This window comes from Gopherus flavomarginatus, chromosome 4, assembly GCF_025201925.1.
Source record: "Gopherus flavomarginatus isolate rGopFla2 chromosome 4, rGopFla2.mat.asm, whole genome shotgun sequence".
NCBI lineage: Eukaryota > Metazoa > Chordata > Testudines > Testudinidae > Gopherus > Gopherus flavomarginatus.
The window spans coordinates 30,524,084-30,545,063 of NC_066620.1; the positions used below are offsets into that span (position 1 = coordinate 30,524,084).

At 43.4% G+C, this 20,980-nt stretch overlaps 1 long non-coding RNA gene across 2 annotated transcripts; it reads right to left on the bottom strand.

Moving 5' to 3' along the window:
* Positions 1-548: 548 nt before the first annotated feature.
* Positions 549-20,963, bottom strand: LOC127050248 (uncharacterized). Of its 2 annotated transcripts, none has more exons than XR_007774164.1 (3): positions 20,715-20,963; positions 6,324-6,512; positions 549-1,122 (listed from the first exon to the last, which is right to left on the bottom strand). It is a non-coding gene; the product is annotated as an uncharacterized LOC127050248 (long non-coding RNA). The 2 variants fall into 2 exon arrangements; XR_007774163.1 differs by having other exon boundaries at positions 549-754; positions 20,715-20,948.
* Between the last annotated feature and the right edge of the window lie 17 nt (positions 20,964-20,980).

Consider the following 20,980-nt stretch of genomic DNA (forward strand, 5'->3'; position numbering starts at 1 on the left):
CTAAATAGTCATAACTTTTTAACCATTATACAAGGTGTGATTTTGAATATTTATCATGAAAAGGGAACACTTAGATGATTTATTAGTTTCTTAACACAATGAATCCAAACCTGGAATCTAGTACTTTTGAGTAGTGTTCCTAGAGAGCTCCACTGTAGGTTTTTCTGCACCTCTAAGCAGAGATTTTAGGTAGTAGTGTCTGTTTGGCCCACATGTGCTCTCCCTCCTTTGTGGTCTGCCTTGAGGCTATCTAGCGCTGCGTGGGCACACCATCCCCAGTTCCCTGTTGACCACCTTTGGTCTTGAATGGTGTGAGCAGTTGTCCCTTATCTGCATCATTAGTAAAAGTAGTAGTTCTCTGCAGTCTTTTCGTTTAATAATTAGAATTTCCGTTTCCCCTATTGGGAACAAAAATAAGGTAAAAATAACTTTTCGTATATGTTTCCTGCCCTTTCAGGGAGGGGGGAGAATCACCTCCACAGGGATGCTAGCTAGTCCAAACTTTCGTCTTCTCCGTTTAAAAAAAATAAATAGGAAAGAAGACAAAAAAGAAGAGCAGACTTTTATTTTGCATTGCTCGCTTTTGGAGGTTGATAGCCTCACCGGGGCATGCCTGACTCCCCCGGTTTCACGAGGTGCCTCTGCTGCAAGGAAGCAATTCCTGTAGAAGACACACATTCTCGCTGTGTCCGATGCCTGGGAGAGACACACATCCCACAAGAGTGCACCCTCTGCCAGCAGCTGAAGACAAGGTCTGGGGGAAAAATACAGGAGCTGAAGTTAAAATTCCTGATGGAGAGTGCATTTCAACCACCAGCTGACAATTGTGCTGAACTTTCTCCAGGATGTACATCATCCCCAGATCCTTCAATTTCCAAGGCCGTAGCATCACGAAAAAAATTGGGCAGATTCCCCCCATAAAGGCTCAAGAAAAAGGTCCCCAAACCACCAGAGTCTTTGGCCAGTCAGAGGGTTCTCCAGTGCACTCAGCGACTTCAATAGCAATCACACTGGTGGCTCTGAAGCACGGTACCCAGAAGCATCAGGGTCCGTCCACTATAAGCTCTGCCACAATGCCTAGGGACACCAAGGGCTCAGGCTCCAAGGCAGCGGTGCCACCTTCTAGAGAAAAGGATAAAGACCATACTGTCACAGAAAGACCAGCACTGGTGAAATCATCAGTACCGAGTGCAGCAAAGCTCTTCACACCAGAGCATTCATCATATAAGCAACTGGCAGTCCCACTGAACACTGACAGTCCTTCATGGTACTGAGTGAGTTGCAGTGCTGCAACAGTTCCGGGACCTGGTGATCAAAATCCCCGTTACTCGGTACTGGGGCCCCAGTACCAAGCAGATCCCTAAGCCTGGAATCACCCATGGCACCGGGTCATTTACTACAAACACCCTGGTCAGCTCCACCTTTACAGACTGATATGTCTGACAGTGACCAGGAGGATGTTATTTCCCTGGCCTCTCACTGTGGTCACAGTACCAGGAACCCCCACAGCTCCACCCTCATGCCAATCCTCAATCTAGGTATAGGCCTACCTGGGTACCCTGACTGCCCATGCGCTTCCCTCCTCAGTGGCCATATTGGGATCGTGGGTGATCAGATCACACATTCTATGGGCATCCAATGTCTCTCACAGTCAACCAGACATTCTCCTACAGCTTCACTGTCTAGAGCCCCTGAACTGGAGGAGGAGGAAACCTTTGAAGGAGAGGAAGAAAGGCTCAAAAGGGAGGCTACCCTCTATGAAACTCCTCATTATCACCAGATGAGGATTTAATGCCCCCCCGCCCCATCATTAGCTGGTGATTTTTAAAACTTTCAAGATCTTACTAAGAGGGCGGTGGATTAGCTGCAAATTCCCCTACAAGAGGTAGCAGACACACATCACAAGCTGGTGATATTCTCCACATTGCCTCCTCATCCAAAATCGCCCTCCAAATAACAATTCCTGGGCCACATTATCTCCCTGGGAATCTACTGTGGGACAAGAAAAGAAGATATGGCTCTCAACCACAGCACAGGTCACGACCTCGGTACACACTGTCACAGTGCTACTATGAGCTGCAGCGTAAGAGGTCCAGGGTACAAAAGTGGAAGTAGTCAACATCCCAATTTGTGACCTCTCCTACTTCCTCTTCTAAGCACTTTTGACGGGTTGGTCGAGGGCCCAAGAGCTATTCTTTGCATCATCAGCTAACAACTACGCACCTGCCATGTCCCTTCAGCAATTGCCTGAGCCTCTTTCACAGCAGTTGGCAGAACATCACCGCTGACAGATGAGTCTTAGAGATTATTTTGGAGGGTCACGCCATTCAATTCACATCCCTCTCCCATTCACACTCTCCTTCCCCATCCCTCTTCAGGGACCTTTCTCACAAGAATCGATTTTGCCAGAAAATAGATCACCTGTTATGCCACAGAACAGGTCCTGTTGCAATTCAGGGACAAGAGGTTTTACTCCCATTATTTCCTGATCCCCAGTGCAAAGGGAGGTTGGAGGCCCATTCTAGATCTATGGGCATTAAACAGATACGTGAAGGCACAGAAGTTCAAGATAGTCATGCTAGCTGCCAATATTCCAGTTCTAGAGCAAGGAGGAACCAACTAGGGGCAGATCTCTTCTTGACTTGCTGCTCACAAACTGGGAAGAATTAGTAGGGGAAGCAAAAGTGGATGGGAACTTGGGAGGCAGTGACCATGAGATGGTTGAGTTCAGGATCCTGACACAAGGAAGAAAGGAGAGCAGCAGAATATGGACCCTAGACTTCAGAAAAGCAGACTGACTCCCTCAGGGAACTGATGGGCAGGATCCCCTGGGAGAATAACATGAGGGGGAAAGGAATCCAGGAAAGCTGGCTGTATTTTAAAGAATCCTTATTGAGGTTGCAGGAACAAACCATCCCAATGTGTAGAAAGAATAGTAAATATGGCAGGCGACCAGCTTGGCTTAACAGTGAAATCCTTGCTGATCTTAAACACAAAAAAGAAGCTTACAAGAAGTGGAAGATTGGACAAATGACCATGGAGGAGTATAAAAATATTGCTCAGGCATGCAGGAGTGAAATCAGGAAGGCCAAATCACACTTGGAGTTGCAGCTAGCAAGAGATGTTATGAGTAACAAGAAGGATTTCTTCAGGTATGTTAGCAACAAGAAGAAAGTCAAGGAAAGTGTGGGCCCCTTATGAATGAGGGAGGCAACCTAATGATCGAGGATGTGCAAAAAGCTCATGTACTCAGTGCATCCAATGAATTGGGTATTCACCCACAAAATCTCATTCTCCAAAACTTCTGTTAATCTATAAGGTGCCACAGGACTCTTTGTTGCTTTTACAGTGCTTTTTTGGCCTCTATCTTCATGAACAAGGTCAGCTCCCAGACTGTTGCACTGGGCAGCACAGTACGGGGAGGAGGTGACCAGTCCTCTGTGGAGAAAGAAGTGGTTCAGGACTATTTAGAAAAGCTGGATGAGCACAAATCCATGGGGCTGGATGCGATGCATCCAAGGCTGCTAAAGGAGTTGGCAGATGTGATTGCAGAGCCATTGGCCAGTATCTTTGAAAACTCATGATGATCGGGGGAGGTCCTAGATGACTGGAAAAAGGCTAATGTAGTGCCCATCTTTAAAAAGGGAAGAAGGAGGATCCAGGGAAGTACAGGCCAGTCAGCCTCATCTCAGTCCCTGGAAAAATCATGGAGCAGGTCCTCAAGGAATCAATTCTGAAGCACTTAGAGGAGAGGAAAGAGATCAGGAACAGTCAGCATGGAGTCACCAAGGGCAAGTCATGCCTGACTAACCTAATTTTCTTCTATAAGGAGATAACTGGGTCTGTGGATGAGGGGAAAGCAGTGGATGTTTTATTCTTTGACTTTAGCAAAGCTTTTGATATGGTCTCCGACAGTATTCTTGCCAGCAAATTAAAGAAGTATGGGCTGGATGAATGGATTATAAGGTGGATAGAAAGCTGGCTAGATTGTCAGGCTCAATGGGTAGTGATCAATGGCTCCATGTCTAGTTGGCAGATGGTATCAAGTGGAGTGCCCCAAGGGTTGGTCCTGGGGCCAGTTTTGTTTAATATCTTCATTAATGATCTGGAGGATGGCGTGGACTGCACTCTCAGCAAGTTTGCAGATGACACTAAACTTGGAGGAGTGGTAGATATGCTGAAGGGTAGGGATAGGATACAGAGGGACCTAGACAAAGTAGAGGATTGGGCCCAATGAAACCTGATGTGGTTCAACAAGGACAAGTGCAGAGTCCTGCAATTAGGACGGAAGAATCCCATGCACTGCTACAGACTAGGGACCCAATGGCTAGGCAGCAGTTGGGCAGAAAAGAACCTAGGGGTTACAGTGGACGAGAAGCTGGATATGAGTCAACAGTGTGCCTTTGTTGCCAAGAAAGCTAACAGCATTTTGGGCTGTATAAGTAGGGGCATTGCCAGCAGGTCGAGGGACATGATCATTCCCCTCTATTTGACATAGGTGAGGCCTCATCTGGAGTACTGTGCCCAGTTTTGGGCCCCATACTACAAGAAAGATGTGGAAAAATTGGAAAGAGTCCAGTGGAGGGCAACAAAAATGATTAGGGGGCTGGAGCACATGACTTATGAGGAGAGGCTGAAGGAACTGGGATTGTTTAGTCTGCAGAAGAGAAGAATGAGGGGGAATTTGATAGCTGCTTTCAATTACCTGAGAAGGGGTTCCAAAGAGGATGGATCTAGACTGTTCTCAGTGGTGGCAGATGACAGAACAAGGAGTAATGGTCTCAAGTTGCAGTGGGGGAGGTTTAGGTTGGATATTAGGAAAAACTTTTTCACTAGGAGGGTGGTGAAGCACTGGAATGGGTTACCTAGTGAGGTGGTGGAATCTCCTTCCTTAGAGGTTTTTAAGGTCAGCTTGACATAGCCCTGGCTGGGGTGATTTAGATGGGGATTGGTCCTGCTTTGAGCAGGGGGTTGGACTAGATGACCTCCTGAGGTCCCTTCCAACCCTGATATTCTATGATTCTGTGAGATTGGTTTTCGCACCTAAACCTACAAGATGCCTACTTCCACATCTCGATGTGACTGTCACACAGGAGATTCCTAGGATTTACCTTTGGGCAGGACCACTATCAGTACAAGGTGCTCATATTTGGCCTCTCCTCCACACCCAAGGTATCCTCCAAGGTTCTCTCCAGCATAGCAGCACACATGAAAACATTGGGCATTGTCTACCTAGATGACTGCCTCCACAAGGCGCTCACATTCCAGGACACCATAGTGACCACCCTATGACCAGGCATACATTTACGCAACTGGGTCTACAGCTCGGTACCCAGAAGTCAACACTCACTATGGTACAGAGACTGGAGTTCATTGGAGCCGAACTTGACTCAAAGCGAGCAAGACCATTCCTCCCGCTGCACAGATTTATCACCCTCATGAGTCTAGAGACAGTCCAGGACAGCCCACAAACATTGGCCAGGGCCTGCCTACAACTGCTCAGCATATGGCAGCATCCACCTCCGTCACCCCACACACCCAGTTGTTCATTAGGTGTCTACAGATGTAGCTCAGATCTGTCTATTCCCTGAACAAGGACAGGCTAAGCAAACCACTATCAATACCTTCCACTGTAAAGAACTCTCTGATCTGATGGAAAGACCCACCCAATGTCTGAGCGTGTGTTCCATTCATGCTGATAGATGCCTCCCTAATAGGCTGGGTAGCTCCTCTACAAGATGTCAAGGTTCAGGGCAAGCTGTCCCCGCAGAAGCAGACCTCCATATCAATCTGTTGGAGTTAGGAGCTGTCAGGAACGCCTGTGCATACTTTCTCCTAGTCATCAAGAACACAAAGGTCATGATGGACAAAATAACTTTTATGTTTTACATCAATCATCGGGGGGCACCAGATCTGCCTCCCTCTGCACAGAAGCACTAAAACTTTGGAATTACTGCATCCAACAAAACATGCTCATCTCAGCTGTCTACCTACCTGGGATACAGAATGTGACAGACAGTCTGTCAGAACTTTTCTCATGACCACAAATGGGAACTGAACTCAGAGGTGCTTTGCGACCTTTGGGGAACCCTGACTATAGATCTCTTTGCTACATACCAGAACAAGAAATGTTCTTGCTGTTGCTCCAGAGCAGGCCTGGGGAAACAGTCCCTGGGGAATGCACTTACCTCCCATGGGATAGGGACCTTTAATACACCTTTCACCTCGTTCCTCCACTATCCAAAGTCATGTCAAAAATAGGAGACAAAGTGAGAGTTATTCTGATAGCCCCCTCCTGGCCAAGGCAAGTTTGGTTTCCTTACCTGGCACAGATGGCACTAAGTCTATGGTTCCTCTTCAGCCTCATTCCTCACCTCTCTTCACCCTTCTATGCAGGTCCTCCACCTTCAGGCTTGGCTCCTTCTTGGTTCCAAGACTTAGAGGAAGAATGCTTTGACAAGATGAAAGATGTGTTGCTACACAGCTGAAAATTGACTATTCAGCATATTTACCTGCAGAAATGGAAGCAATTCCAAATTTGGTGTCATTCTAACCACATAAACCCAACATTGTCCTCTCTCCCTCTCATTTTAGCCTTAAAAAGTCAAAACTCTCTCTGAGCTCCCTTAAGGTACATCTTGCGACTAAAATGGCCTTTCATTGTCCTGTAGATGACTACTTGGTGTTTGCTCAACTACTGACGCATGGATACCTTAAGGGCATTGAAAATTTCTTCCTGCATGGGAGAAGACTCACTCTAACATGAGATGTTAATCTAGTTCTCAGAGCCTTGATTAGACTGCCCTTAGAGCCCAGGGTGACTTGCTCTCTTCCACCTGTCCACGAAGACAGCATTTTCAATTGCCATCACTTCAGCTAGATGTGTAGGAGAAATAGCAGCCTTGATGGCACACCTGCCATTCATGGTCTTTTAAAAAGACAAAGTAACACTGAGGCCATATCCCAAGTTTCTCCCTAAAGTAGTCTCCATCTTTTATATGAATCAACAAATCACGTTCCTGTTTTTTCCCCAAAACCACATCATGACAACAGGGAAGCAATTCTGTATATGCTAGACATTAGAAGAGCGCTTGCAAGTCCTGTCCAAGTAAACTTTAGGAAGTCTTCAAAACTCTTCCTTTCATTTGAGGAAAGATCTAAATGTTCCACAACATCAGCTCAAAGATTATCCAAATGGGTCTCTGGTTGCATTAATTACTGTTACCAGGGGCGCAGCCTGTTGCTTCCATCTGCAGTCTGTACACACTCCACAAACTCAATCTTTACCTCAATCACATTCCTTAAAGAAGTCCCTATCTCCAAAACTTGCAGAACAGCGAGTAGGGCCTCTGCCCATACTTTTGCAGAACACTAAGTGATCACCAGAGACTTGGCCTCTGATGCCATCTTAGGCTCCACAGTACTCTCTGTAATAACAGACTGTACTCCAAAGCTCCAGCCCCCATGGGAGATACTGCTGTGGAGTCACCTACAGTGAAGCACACATAGCGACACTATTCGAAGAAGAAGAGGATGTTACCCACCTTGTGCAGTAACAATGGTTCTTCAACATGTGTGTTCCTATGGGTGCTCTGTGACCTGCCCTTCTACCCTCTACTTCGTAGTTCTCAATATGGAACTCTGCGGTAAAGAAGGAACTGAAACCAGTGTGCTCAAACAGCACTAGATAGCCTTGAGGCAGACCATGAGGGAGGGGAGAGCACATGTGTGGGCTGAACGGAACCTGCTACATAAAATCTCCAATTAAAGGCATAGGGGCGCAGATACAGCTACAGTGGAGCACCCATAGGGACACACATCTCAAAGAACCATTTTACTGCACAAGGTAACTTCCTCATACTGTTTTAGACCTCAACCCTGCAAACACTTACAAATGTGCTTAATTTGAAGGACATGAGTAATCTGAGCTCACTCACTCATTCGATGGGACTACTTCCATGCTTAGAGTTAAACATATGCATAAATATTTGCATGATCTGGCACTTATACTCTAGTACTGTGACAAAAGATCAAATAAGCAACATGCTAGGTTAAATCACATACATAAAACGAATGTATCCATTCATAAAAAGCTGATACCAAGTAAACATGTTTTGGGAAAACACTAAGGGCCAGAGTTTTAAAGGTATTTAGGCACATGGCTGCTTTTTAAAATCCAACTAGATGCTTATCTGTACCTTTGGGTGTATAAATACCTTAAAATCTCACCCTAAGTGCTTAGCATAATTTTTAAAGGGATTAAAATAAATTAAAGCTTCAATTTGTGTTTCTTATTAGTAAAAGGTGTCAATGGGCTCCTAATAGCTTTACATCTTCAAATCTGCACCAACAGCGTTATTTCCAACAGCAATAGGTTTCAACTATCTGGATTCTGTATCTCCATCTATGGATCTTCTGACTGCTAGTCAGAGAGTTGCAGCCTCCAAACACATTGGAAATCCACCTTGAAGAGTAAGAAATACATCTTTTATTGGCTATGTTATGGGTAAACTGAAAAGATTTAAAATACACCTTGAGTTATTAAGGATGGCTGTGGAAGAGTTGCAAAATGACCCACTCTTTCAAATATTTTGCCCCAGCCTCCTCTCTTAGTGTTAGCCCTTTCCAAAGGCAGGCAATGCTTGAGTGATGCTTTAAATTAAAAAAAAAATTAAAATAAAAAAAGGAAGAGAAAAGATTATTTCCTTATACCTACAAATATCACAATCTTGGCATTGATTTCTGTTATATAAGGTGCTGCCTTAAAAAAAATCAGGATTCCATTGTGCAGCATGACGTCACCTCAACCCAATCATAACCTGTTTTCTCTGAACACAATGTTAACTCCTCAGAGAAGTATCCAGTGAGTGACAACAACATCCCATGCAGCTGTTGTTGGGCAACAAGATTCAGCTTTCAGCAAGATCTAATTCTAAAGCATTTAACCCTAGAACTGTCAGGGCAAATTATTTCTGATGTGGTTGTTAATCTCTGCTGGTTGGTTCTTTTAGAGGTTGTCCTAAGAATTCCATCCGTAGAAACAAACTCCATTTCTGGTAGAATTGCTCTTCAATTAATAATTTTAAGCATCTCATTGGGAAGTATTCTAAAAAATACTACCAAATGGATTTTGGTATGGAATTTCAACTTCCTTAATAATAAATTTATACATACAAATAGAAGACAAAATCTTACTATGCAACCTTCCTGTCTTCTTTATTGTCATTGCACCAATGGTCAGAAGCACAATTTCTAAGGAATCACATTTTTAAAAACAATGACTAGGTATGAATAATGGTCGTTGGTAATAAAATTAATATTTAATTATTTCTAAGTATTGTTATTGTGTCTTCTCAATCCTAAATTAATTTTAGTATAAATAAGCTAAAGATTAAATAGTCTCTTCTTATCTAAAATCATTCCAGTGAAAATTTTAAATGTACTTTTGTATTCTGGGTAATTGTAATTATCAGTAGGCTGTAATTAATACTCACTGCATTTGCTCAATTGCTCAAAAAAAAAATAAAAAGATGGAATTGTCCACTAACTCCCAATAAGCATTCCTTTATTTCACCCAAGTTTGTTAACTTTAATGTATTTTCACATTAATACAAAATTGCTCCTTGGAGGTGGCCTTAATACAAAACTGCTTGTTGGAGGTGGCCTATTCACATTAATACAAAACTGCCCCTTGGAGGTGGCCTTCATTTAACAGAGAAAAATACTTCCCAAATATGACTAAACTTATTTTCTCTAGGCCAATTATTCCATACCTAAATGCAGGTGCACTCTTTTGGTTCATAAGCTCAAATAATGTAGCTTTTGGAGTTCAGTGCCAAAACTATGGTCATGAGCTTTAATATCAGATACATATTGCTGTGGACTCTTAAAAAAATATAGAAGTTGTTTCTTTAAAAATACAGAAAGGAATTAATGGAGATTGAACTGATTGCTTAAAAAGTATTTAAAATAGTGTTTTCTCAGCTTTGAGACTACTATTGTGAGGACTCAAACCCAACACTGCATTGCTTTTGATGCCACGTTTCCCATGATACTGAGCCTGTGGCTACAAAAGCATACTTACCTATTTAACCCCCTGGATTGCAATGCTACCCTTGCCCCCTTCAATCTCCGCACTGGCTTTCCCTCTTCTATTGCATCAAGTTCATATTTCTTGTTACCGATTTCAAAGTTCTACATAACTCTGTCTCTCCTTACTTATCTGCTCTTTTCTGATTCCATGTTGTTCCTGTCCTATGTTCCTTTAATGAAACAAGCCTCATCCTTCTCATGCAAACATCTCTCTGTTATTACACACTAGGCTCTATGGAACACTCTCTTTGAGCTCCTCCAAAAGGCCCCAACCCTTTCCATATTCAAGTCCCTACTTGAAAACCATGGAAGTGTCTATGGAAAACTTGCTAACAATGACAAACTAGAGTAATCTGGGAACAGTTTACATGTGCTTTTTAAAATACATATATATTTTTTGTTAATGCAACTGTAGATCTGTTATACCCTTTGCTCCTTCCCTCTCAGTGTTTGCTTATTTGTCTCTTTGGATGGTGAGTAACTTGGAACAGATAAGATGTCTACTTTCCTGCTTAGAAAACCCTACCATGTTGTGAATGCTATCAAAAAGACATAACTAAATAACCCAGGTGAGTAAAGATTACTCACACAGGAGTTTGCAGAATGGGGTCCATAGCTGGTGCCAGTTAAAAGAATGTTCTATTAACAAAACCATACTGGTTTTCAATGAGAACATTTCAAAATTGGAGACATCAATTTTTATAACATTTCTCCTTTTTGTTTTCACCACGCCCTATGAAACTGGGTGACTTGTCTCACTGAAAATAATAGAAGTCATGTAGGATTGTTGTACTTTTTTTCCTATGGGCAACAAAGCTAATGAGCTGGAGACTTTGAGTGCAACTGGCATCACTAGTATGTGTTTCCCGAAGTGTGGATGTACCCTTCAAGGGGAAAGGCATGAGAGACTAGCAAGGGGGGTGCAGAATATGTATAAATTAGAGATTGGTAGACCTTTAACAGAACATGGTGGGGCTACAAAGCAGGGTGAGGCTAGAGGCACATGATTGGTTTCAATTTCCTGAAGGAGGTCAGGGGCAGTGGAGTCAGCTTAGCTTTCACAAGTTTGGGAAACACTGACTTCTGCAACTGTTACAATTTTTGTTGGTGTATCAAGATCTCAATTGCCCCCTCTGCACCACAACCCATGCATTCTAGTGGAATAATGAAACTGTTCAATGGAGATGAATCCTAAGTGCTGGACAAAAAATACCTTCAAATGAGCTGTGAAATCAGATACAAATCACTATGGGCAGCTTCATGATCAGAACTGAATGCAAAAGTCATTTGTTCATCTTGTCTTTCCCTGGTAATTTCTTTACACACAGACACAATTCACCCAGTCACATACATACCAACACCCTATATGAAGAATCAAGGTATTTCTCCTACAGGCTGGGAAGAAAGGAAGGAGCAAAGTATTTATAAAGTGTGAATGTATGTGTACATCATGCTTATATTTTTAAAAGCACTTGGTCTGATTTTATAAAAACAGAATGATCAGATTGAGAAAGACGTAAAAGGCATTACTCAATGAAAGATTTGTTATAGATTCATCATGAGAGAGAGCACATATCCTGCTGTTCAAACTTGCTGTTGCTAAGATAAAAGAAACAAAACATAAGTTTAGGGTGTTTGCTGCATCTGAGGATGTGGCTTGAGCATTTTCTTATCATAGTCTGATCACTGAAGATGGTATGTTTCCAATCATTTCTGGAATTTTTCTAGTTCTTAGAAAACCTATTGTAAAATACTCTTAATGGTCTAAATGAAGACAGTGAAGCTTGTTTTTCCACAGCATGAAAAACCTGCGAAATGATTCAAAGTGTAATTTTCATTTATGTCTATACCTGTGTCTATACACTCACTATACATGTCTATCCGTGTGTCCTAATTAACTTGCTATGGGGGAAGCATTGATTTTTTTGTTTTTTGTGGGGAACCAGGGGTAGGAATATGGAGATGGATGTGAAACATGTCAACCCAATTATCATCTTCAAATTGGTAACCAAATCTATTCAAATACAATATTTGCCTTAAAATTTAGCATCTATTAAAATTAGGTTATCTTTTTTTCTATCTTTCTTTATTCAGATTTTTGTCCCCCTTCCCCCATCCTGGGATTTATTTTAAGCCTTACTTCTATCCTTGGATTTTTATTCCCCTTTACTATTAGTAGTCATTATTTGTATTAGTCTTTTTTCCATTGCTGTTCTTTGCTTTCCATTCCCCAGAATTAGTCTTGGTAAGTGAAACTGATGTGAGTCTAGTAAATTTCACGTTCCCATATAGGACTTCTAGGTCCAGCAATGTCAGTTTCGCTCTGGTGCTGCTGTTCTTAGCAGTTCTGCTGCCGAAGCATTCTACAGGGAGTATCAGCACCAGCCCAATCCTTCCCTGCTGTATTGTCTCATGGCAAAATACCCAGATCTAACCCCACTGAATTTAATCCTGCACACATAGTTTTTCAACTGCATGTAGTATAATCCCAAACATGTTGAGTTTAACTCTAAAGTGGCTTCAATTCAGTGGTGCAAATTATGATTCATATACATAGTGTGACACTCTACACCCCCAGGGAGCACCCTGTGACCCCCATATTCATCATTCTTATATAACTGACATGTAAGGTATCATGGGAAAGGTTATGATCTGCTGAAAACCACTGTTCCATCTAAATATGTATATAATTAATGCACATGAAGTTATGAGAATTGTGTTGAATAGTTGTAACTAAAATATGCTATAGGTTTGGGAAACCCCCAGATACTAGCTCCCCCAAAGACAATAACAAGGGAAGTAACCAATGCCCGGGTGGGTGTCGAACAACCATCAACAGTCATTGTCTAGCAATGGAGTTACAATTCAATGACTCACTTACACAAGGCCACACCAGGGGGATTGCTCAACCTTGCCTGGTGACTCAGCAATGCCCACCATACATGGCTGGATTTGTGTTCTCCAAGCACATGGACTAAGTGTAAAAACAGAACACAATGGTCCTATGCATTTGCCTTTTCTTCTACCCCCACCTGCAAGCAATAAGGACACTCAGAAGACTGTTGATTTCAACAGAGGAGACTGGCCCAGGTTTAAAAGACAAACGTATATTAAGGACTGTAAGATCCAGTGAGGTGAGAACATTGCTTGACCTAAATACTGTTTAGTGTGATAAAGGCTACGGTTTAGACTGTGTGATTATATTTTATTTTAGTAACCATTCTGACTTTTTGCCTATCATTTATAATCTATCTTTTGTAATCTATAAACTTGTTTTACTGTTTATCTTTACTAGTCAGTTTGCCTGAAGTGCTTCAGAAATCTGCTCATGTTACAAAGGCTGGTGTATGTTCACTTTCCATTGATGAAGTGGTGAACTAATTAATAAACTCGCATTGCTCAAGAAAGTGTCTTGAACAGTGCAAGATAGTATATTCCTGAGGTGCAAGGCTGGGAGCTGAGGGGATTTGGCTGATGCCTTTCTCTGTGTCGTTTCAAGAGTGGCTCTGGGAACATTCATGCAATCTAGCTGTGTGTGAGGCTCCACATACAGTTGTGCTGAGTGATGGCAGAACCTGGAGGGGTTTTCTGCTTATCACTACCAAAGCATTATGAGAGACAGCCAAGTCTGGAGAGTTAAGGGGGCACAGTGGTCCCACAGTCCTAGGCTGCACCCCAGGAATACCGTCACACATAGAATCTGAAGTTTTTCTGATTGCAGGATTGGGGCCATAGGTTATTATACAATGAATTAGTAAAGCTAATAAAGCATGTTAGGGCCCACCTGCATTAACAGGGCCGCCCAGAGGGGGGTGCAAGTGGGGCAATGTGCCCCAGGCCCCGCAGGAGCCCCCAAGAGAATGCTCCGGCCCTGCCTTCCCCTATCCCCCGGTGCCTCAGCTTGCTGCATACAGGAGTGGCCCTGGACAAAGCTAAAGCGGCGTGGCTTTAGCGGGGCCTGAGCTCCACCCCACTAGGAACCGTGAGGTAACGGGGCGGCGCTGCAAGCTCCAGGGCCCCACTGGAGTCACACTGCTGCAGCGCTGTCCAGGGCCGCTTCTGGACGCAGTGCGCTGAGGCTCTGGGAGAGGGGGGAGGTGGGGGTAAGCAGCATGGAAGGGGACCGGGGCCGGCGGTTGGATAAGGGGCAGGGAGTCCCGGGGGCAGTCAGGGCACAGGGAGGGGGCAGAGGTTCTGGGGGGTCGGTCAGGGGATGGGGAACGGGGGTTGGTTCGTGGGCATTCTGGGGGTCTGTCAGGACTCGGAGGGGACAGGGGTTGGGGCAGTCAGAGGACAGGGATCGGGGGGTTCGTAGGGGGTAGGGTCCCAGGGTGATGGTTGGGGACGGGTCTTGGGGGGGCGGTAAGGGGACAAAGAGCAGGATGGGTCAGGGATTCTGAGGACAGTCGGGGGGCAGGAAGTGGGTGGGGGTCGGATAGGGGGCAAGGCCAAGCTGTTTGGGAAGGCACAGCCTTTCCTACCCTAAAGATCCTTCAGCAGTTTGAGGCTTGCAGACAGCTATTTAACACAAAGAGCCAAGCTGTTATCTTTCCATGGGGGAGGGATCACATGAGAAGAGCAATATCCTACACCACCTACCTCCTTCCCAACCCTACTAAGGGAGATCCCCGTCCTCTGCATTCCCGGAGGCTCCAAAGGGGTTAATTCAGTGGTTCTCAAACTTTTGTACTGGTGACCCCTTTCACATAGCAAATCTCTGAGAGCGACCACCCTTATAAATTAAAACCACTTTTTTATATATTTAACAGTATTATAAATGCTGGAGGCAAAGCGGGGTTTGAGATGGAGGGTGACAGCTCGCGATCCCCAGTAATAACCTTGCGACCCCCTGAGGGGTCCTGATCCCCAGTTTGAGAACCCCTGGGTTAATTTAATTTTAGCACCGTGTCCATTCACATGCATGTGCTATTTTGAGCATTTCAGTTTTCTCAATATAGGCTCATCCCAGATTATGGAACAAGCTCAAATGATCAGTTCATGAGTATGTACATAAGCTATACTAAAGACAAACCCACAGTAACTGTCTCCAGTTTGTGAGGGACCCCGTGGAGCCAGTCTCTAGGAAACAGATACATTCATGGAGGTTAAGTCCATTAATGGCTATTAGCCAGGATGGGTAAGGAATGGTGTCCCTAGGCTCTGTTTGTCAGAGGGTGGAGATGGATGGCAGGAGAGAGATCACTTGATCATTACCTTTTAGGTTCACTCCCTGTGGGGCACTTGGCATTGGCCACTATCAGTAGACAGGATACTGGGCTGGATGGACCTTTGGTCTGACCCAGTATGGCCATTCTTATGTTCTTATGTTCTAAGCGAAATAAACCCAAAGTTATAGAGACAGACATGAGTCAAGGAAACCAGCAGAGTATCAGAAACCTGGAAAAATCTCTGACTGGACGGGCTCAGGCTTTTGGTCACAAGCTGAGGTGGTTCAAAAGTTTTGGATTTTTTTTTAAGCAGAATGTTTTTATTGTTTCTTTAAACAAACACAGCAAGCAGCAAATATTTGGCCACACACTTCTGAAACCCCAAACCATATTCAGATTTTGGCAGACTAATTTCAGCTTTTCAATTAAAAAAAACACAACAAATTTTGAAGGAAAGCAGACATTTTCGTGATTTTTTCTGCTTTTTAAAAACCCATAGTTTTCGATCCAAAAAAATTTTGACAGAAAATATTTGTCCAACCCTTTTAATGAGCTTTAGTGCCTTTTAGCACTAGCTGATGCTGAGAACCAGCGATACCTTGTAAAGGTGACATGAAAAGAAGTTTTCTCAAAACTGAGTTTGTGCCGAGATGTGGAAGGTTTTTAAATGTTTACTTTTCCCAGGGCTTCCCCGGGGGGAAGGGAGGAGGGGAGGGGAGGGGAGGAGAGGGGAGAGCAAGTGGGGCAACTTGCCCTGGGCCCCACAGGGCCCCCCACGAGAATATAGTATTCTATAGTATTGCAACTTTTTTTTAATGGAAGGAGCCCCTGAAATTGCTTTGCCCCAGGCCCCCTGAAACCTCTGGGCAGCCCTGTGCATTAAAGGCCTATACGATTAAGCTCATTACACCCTTGACATCTTCTGACATAAGCATGATGGAGAGGCAATGCAGTATAACGTAATCGATTGAGTATGGTACTGGGAGCATTAATACTCCTATTAATCCCAGCTCTGACATTGACCTGTTGTGGACCTTGGGAAAACATCTTAACTGCTCTATGATTCATTTCTCTATCTATACAATTGCAATAATAGACTTAAATCTACTCGTAAAGGTATAACAGTGTAGCCAATGTTTGTACACAGTTTTGAAAATATAAAATGTCATGTATTATTATTAGGGCTGTCAAGTGATTAAAAAAATTATTCCCGATTTATCATGTGATTAAAAAAATTGCAATTAATCATGCAATTAATCACACTGTTAAAGAATAATAGAATACCATTTAAATATTTTTGGATGTTTTGTACATTTTCAAATATATTGATTTCAATTACAACACAGAATACAAAGTGTATAGCACTCCCTTTATATTTGTTTTTATTACAAATATTTGCACTGTAAAAAACAAAAGAAATAGTATTTTTCAATTCACCTAATACAAGTACTGTAGTTAATCTCTTTATCATGAAAGTTGAATTTACACATGTAGAATTATGTACAAAAAAATAACTGCATTCAAAAATAAAGCAATGTTAAACTTTAGAGCCTACAAGTCCACTCAATCCTACTTCTTCAGCCAATCACTCAGACAAACAAGTTTGTTTACATTTACAGGAGATAAATGTTGCCCGCTTCTAGTTTACAATGTCACCTGAAAGTGAGAACAGGCATTCACGTGGTATTGCTGTAGCCAGTGCCGCAAGATATTTATGTGCCAGATGCGGTAAAGATTCATATGTCCCTTCATGCTTTGACTACCGTTCCAGAATATGTGTGTCCATGCTGATGACGGGTTCTGCTCGATAACAATCCAAAGCAGTGCAGACTAACAGATGTTCATTTTCATCATCTGAGTCAGATGCCACCAGCAGACAGTTGATTTTTTTTTTTGTGGTTTAGGTTCTGTAGTTTCTGCATTGGAGTGTTGCTCTTTTAAGACTTCTGAAAGCATGCTCCACATCTCATCCTTCTCAGATTTTGGAAGGCACATCAGATTCTTAAAACTTGGGTCAAGTGCTGTAGCTATCTTTAGAAATCTCACATTGGTACCTTCGTGTTTTGTCAAATCTGCTGTGAAAGTGTTCTTAAAACAAACAACACATGCCGGATCATCATCCGAGACTGGTATAACATGAAATATATGGCAGAATGAGGATAAAGCAGAGCAGGAGACATACAATTCTCCCCCTGAGGACATCAGTCACAAATTTAATTAATACATTTTTTTTTAACGAGCATCATCAGCATAGAAGTATGCCCTCTGGATTGGTGGCCAAATCATGAAGGGGCATACAGATGTTTAGCATATCTGGCATGCATATGCATTGGAATGCTGGCAACAAAAATGCCACGCAAATGCCTGTTCTCACTTTCTGGTGCTGTAAACAAGACAAGAACAGCATTATCTCCTGTAAATGGAAACAAACTTGTTTGTCTTAGCGACTGAATTAACAAGAAGTAGGACTGAGTGGATTTGTAGGCTCTAAAGTTTTACATTGTTTTGGTTTTGAGTACAGTTATGTAGCAAAAAAAATCGACATTTGTAAGTTGCACTTTCATGATAGAGATTGCACTACAGTACTTGTATGAGCTGAATTGAAAAATACTATCTTTTTATCATTTTTACAGTGCAAATATTTGTAATAAAAATGATAATATAAAATGAGCCCTGTACACTTTGTATTCTGTGTTAGTAACTGAAATCAATATATTTTAAAATGTAGAAAAATATCCAAAAATATTTAATAAATTTCAATTGGTATTCTATTGTTTAACAATGTGATTAAAACTGTGAATAATCACAATTAATATTTTTGAGTTAATTGACAGCCCTAATTATTATTATTAACTATATTATAGGAAAACTACCACATATATGCAACTGACATCATAGGCTAGCAGGTTGCTCAGGGAAAGCAGTGCCGAAACCTAAATCTAAGCTTTGTGAAAGCACTGACCACCTCAATGAGAAAGTAGTTTTCCATAATTATTAACTTGTATTATCTACTTTGTCTCAAATCTAGAGACCTGCGTGTAGTAAAATGAGCTTACCCACGATCTTCGTAAATAGTTACTGTTGCTACCAACACTTTGAACCAATTACCTATTAAAGTGCTTGTACATGTTCTCCTCCTGTTCTGAAAATCAAATTGCCAGACTTGGGTAAAAGGCTCCCCCTAGTGTGTTAATGCTAAAAGCAGCTTGTACAATTTATAGGACAAAATGCATGTTTAAATTAGAGTTTTTTCATTTTTATGCCTTGCTGTAGATTTTGACTAAGGTTTTACATAATAAATTAATTTTATTGAGGCAAAAATTCCAGTGGGACTTAATGGAGTACATAGTGTGACGTTGCACTCCATATGCTTTATGAAAATATATTTGGAATGTGAATATAATGTAACTGGAATATGCTTTATGCAAAAGGTCTCTTATACGGTATCATTACAAAGCTTATAATTTACTGAGTGTGTTCATCCTATTTGTATGTATGTATCATTCTTGTACACCTGTACCCCGATATAATGCAGTCCTTGGGAGCCAAAAAATCTCACCGTGTTATAGGTGAGACTGTGCTATATCAGGGTAGGGAGAGGAAGGCTCCCTGCCCCAGCTCACCTCCGCCTCCTCTCTGAGTGCACCACTGGCGCTCCGCTTCTCCCTCCTTCCCAGGCTTGCCCTGCCAATCAGCTGTTTGGCCTGGCAAGCCTGGAGGGTGGGGGGAGAAAGGGAGCTGCAGCAGTGCACTCAGGGAAGGCAGCGGAGATGAGCTGGAGTAGGGAGTGGTTCCTCTGCACTCACCCATTACTTGCTGCTGCCCTCCCCACTCCTCCCAACTCACCTCCGCAAGCCTGGGAGGGAGGAGAAGCAGAGCTGTGGCACACTTGTGGGAGGAGGCGAAGCACAGGTGAGCTGGGGCGGGGTGGGGAGGGCTGCAACAAGTAATGGGCGGGTGCAGAGGAACCGTTTGTGATAACACGAATTTGAATATAATGCAGTAAAGCAGCCCCGTCCCCCGGAGCGCTGCTTTACTGTGTTATATCTGAATTCGTGTTATATCGGACCGCATTATATTGGAGTAGAGGTGTATCTAAAACTAGAAATATGAAGTTAACTCTGAAGTCCTATTGTAATTATGCAAAGTGTGTGCAATTAATGGGGGTTTAGAATCTTGCTGGCACCCATTGACTAGGACAATTGGTTGTAGATGGTTTATTTACCTGCAAGCCTTCTTGTGGACATGGAGGACAGCCTGTGAGTAATGAAGAATAGGGTCTTACAGTGATCTGTGATCATGTCACCCGATACTGGAATCCATCTTAAACCTGGTTCTTTTCCATTAGAAGGAAGGGTGGGAACCCAGAGAGAGACAAAGGATTCCCGCCTTGTGCCAAAGCTATAAAAGGGGGTGGAACAGAACAAAGGGGGCAGCAGTCATGAGAAATCCCCTAGTTACCAGCTGAGCTGGAACTAACAAGAACTGTACCAGGGAAAGGATTGGGCCCAGACTAAGGAGTCAGCAAGACAGGGTTCTGGAGTCCCAAGCTGACAGGGAAAATGGGCTCTGAGGTAGTTTCAGCACAGCAAGTGAGTCCCAAGGGGGTCTCTGTGACTGAACCCGCCACACACAGCTCTTTGTAATTACATATTTGGTGTTAAAAATACACATCTAATTTGTTCATATCAAATATTTTCCAAATGACAGTGTGATGTGTTCCTTATAAATATATATTTCACATGGTGACAATATCCATGGGTTACATTCCCTTATTTCTGCACTCATATCATAACTGAATTTATGTTGTGGCAATGATGGTCTCATATGCACCCTCCCCACTGATTCTTCTCACCTGAGACTTATTTTCACAAATAAACCCTAAGGGTCGTTTAAACAAATGCTTGATTTTTCAAAGACCCTGCCTGTCAAAAAGGTTTTCTTCTTTCTCCCCATGTACAGATGAGGTAAGACAAGGCTGGCTCTCTGCAGGCCAGGAGCAGCTTTTAATGCCCCCCTCCCCAGCTAGGACCACCTGGGGACAGCTAGGCGCCCTTGGCTCCAACTGTGGCCATATGCCAGGTAAGAGAATGAGCCCGGCCTACCCATCCTGATTTTGGACGTTTCAAAGTAGTGTCTAGTTAGCAGGCCCCACGCCTCCAATTTCACTGTGTGACAAACCTGCGGCTCTTCTCAAGTTACTGCCCTGAAACAGTTACCCCCCTCCTCTCATCAACCCGGTATATTTGGCCCTCTCCCTGCAGTGGCTGAGACAATGTTGCTGCCCAGGTCACGGGGACTGTGCACACGCAACTGAGGCGCTGCTCACAGGCCCGTTCATTACGGGTTTGGGGTGGCGGGGCTCAACTACACCTGGTGCCCGCCCCTCAACGGTTTTAAAGCGGGGCGTCTAGATACCGGTGAGAATCCCCGTCCCCCCCTCAAGTCACCCACTGTACGCTCGCGGGTTGGCTTCAGCTCAACGGTGGGAGGAAGGGCGCGGCGGTACAGCCGTGCAGCCTCGTAACTCCGTAGTTTATCGGCCTTGCCGGGCTCCGTACTTCTGTTGCGCAATACGCAGGGCCACTCCTGGAGCGCTTGTGAGGCTGTTACCATGGTAACAACGGCACGCTCGCGCCGTCCCGTGTCACGTGATCCGCCCGCCCGCTTTTGTCTGTTATGCCCAAGGTCCCTCACTCTGCCATCTTGGATTTTGCGTC